Here is a 2,808-nt window from a genome sequence, read left to right as displayed (position 1 = left end):
ATACTTTTGACTTCTGTATTTATTCTTGTCTTGTTCTCGTGAAGCCTCATTCACCACCGCAAATTCCATGTGTGTGCAAACTCACTCTGATTCTGATTCTAAAATATGCTTCAACTTTTAAACTTGCACACAGTAAACCTCTTTTTTTTCCTTCCGTGGGGTATTTCACTGAGTTATTCAGTTGCTAAAATATGTTTAGCTGACTTGCAAATTGTAGAAAGACAAAACAAAAACAACATCTTTCCTCCCAAAAGGTAGCGAATCTGAGCAGAACTTGTTGGAAGTCAGTTGAGGAGCGAGGAGCTCTCGGGGAGTTTACCAGAAATAACATCAGAATTAATCCGGCGTTCCTATTTAAAGAACACGTTTGCGCCTGATGGAAACATGCAGGATTCCAGTCCTTCCCTGCATTTATTACAGCAGATTCATAAAAAAACAGCGACGTTAAACCACCGGGGAGCAGATCAGCGGCGACCAGGCGGAATCGATGAGCTTCATGTCGATGGAAACAATGCTTCACTCCAGATCTTAAACCCGGGGCTTTGTCGAGACGCCGCGAAGCTGCTGAGGCAGGAGGATCGCTGACAGAACACTGGATATGCAATAATCAGAAGGTTAAACCTGCTCGTCCTCATGCTGCCGCTGCTGCTGCTGCTGCTGCTGCTGCAACTTTTAGCGTTTATTTAGAAAATCAGCTCCTCATTTCAGATTTCATTCCCGACCGGAGGATTCAGTACCGGAGCCTCAGACGGGTCGGCGAGGTTCGGATCGCCTGAAATATTTATCACGGTCATATTTCATCCTCATGGCTGCGCAGGTCTGAAAGTGTTGAAGCTTGAAGAATCAGTGAAGGCTGTCTGCAAAAAAAACTAAAACATTTCTGTCGGCTTTGAAATTTTGCAGCTTTTTGACACAAATAATAAAATTGCAAACAAAGATCTGAAGCTTAGTTTGGTTCATATGTCTGACAGAAAACATAAAAAACAAACGAAACAACAACAACAAGATGTTTCATGTTCACATTAATTGTTTAAAGATGCAAAACCGACACAAATTGAGGCAAAACACAAGAAAAGACAAACAAAAATAAAAATAGAAAGTTACAGAACCACCGAAACGGATTCAAACTGATTAGAAAGAGACATGAAATGAAAGGATGCAAAACCAACACAGAGAGGATCAAAACAGGAGACAGGAAAGACTCGGAATAAATACAAAGAGCCACAAGATGACAACAAAGAGACAAACAAAATCCTCAAAGATGTACAAAAATGGCCAGAAAGAGATTAAAACTGACAAAAAGAGACAAAAACCTGGACAAAAGGCCAAATAGCTTCCGACAAAATGACCTGAAACATCTACAAAGATGCACAAAAAGACCAGAAAGAGATTAAAACAAAAAAAACAAACAACAAACTAATGCGACTAAGGACAGAACGACATGCAAAGACCCACAAAATGACCCAAAAATGGATACTAAGAGGCACAAAATAGCAACAACGAGAGAAAAATCAACTGAAAGACTCACAATAGGCCAGAAAGAGAAGAAAACAACATGCAAAGACACACAACTGCTCAGGACACACAACAAACACCACAAATCAGTGACGGACAAACAAAGATACACAAAAAGACCAGAAAGCAAAGCGATGAAAACCAACGTCACAGTGTCACCAGCAGCAAACAGGAAGTCAGCAAACGCAGGGAAAAAAACACAAAGGCAACGCTGGAAACACAATCAGGTCCAAACAGGACGAAGAGACGAAAACAGAAGGAACGATAAAACTGTTCACGCGTTAAATGAACCCGACTAGAAACAGGTGAGTCATGAGATGCAGGTGAACATCACAGGAGGAGGGAAACAGACGAAGACAGGAAGTAACACACAAATGAAAATGAAACAAAGACACAAAGAAAAAAAGAGAATGAAAACACGCAGGATGGACTAAAAGAGACACAAAGTGAACCCAAACTGATGCAAAACCAATGCAGACAGACAAGAAAAACATGCAAAGACACACGACACAAATTCTAAATATCACAAACCTCCCACAAAAACAAACCAGCAGTGATCAGGGAAGGACAAGGACAGACGCTGGTGAGAATCAAAAGAGGAGGGAAACACAAAGGGAGCAGCAATGAATCTAACAAAACTGAAAAAGAAGACCAACAAAAAGACCAGAAAGACAATGGAGTTGAACACAGAACCGATCAGAAGGAGATTAAACCGACTAAAAGAGACGGAACACGAACACAACCAGATGGAAAACTGACGACACGAAGCACAAAATCTGGTGTTCAAATGCTCCAGACGGCAACATAATGACAGAACCTGATGTTTAACTGACTGCAGAGTCAGACTGAAGCTTACTGAGCTTTAATCAGCAAATAACCGACTGGACCTCGTGTCATAAGTAAGGATTAAACAATGAGGAGCTGTGCATTATTAGGTTTGAATGCACCCAGCGGAGACTAAGACACCACGACGTGAAGCAGAGTGGTGTTACTCCACTAAGTGCACAGTCTTCCTGCATGACTGACAACTGTGGGAGCGATAGACCAAAAAATGGCATTTTTTGAACGGGGAAAAATACCAAATTTTTTTGACTATATGAATTTCCTTGGAAAGACGACATACCAGAACCAAACTATGCCTTCACCAGACATGTCCCAGGAATGGGTGGACCAAAGAACAAGTTCCCGGCTCCATTATTTTTTTTTGATGAAAACTATATTTTATCTGGAATATTATATCAGGGGCTGCAAGGTGGCGCAGTTGGTAGTACTGTTGCCTCGCAGCAAGAAGGT

Source organism: Stegastes partitus, unplaced genomic scaffold, assembly GCF_000690725.1.
Source record: "Stegastes partitus isolate 25-593 unplaced genomic scaffold, Stegastes_partitus-1.0.2 Scaffold336, whole genome shotgun sequence".
Taxonomy (NCBI): domain Eukaryota; kingdom Metazoa; phylum Chordata; class Actinopteri; family Pomacentridae; genus Stegastes; species Stegastes partitus.
Note: the sequence above shows the minus strand (reverse complement) of the source record.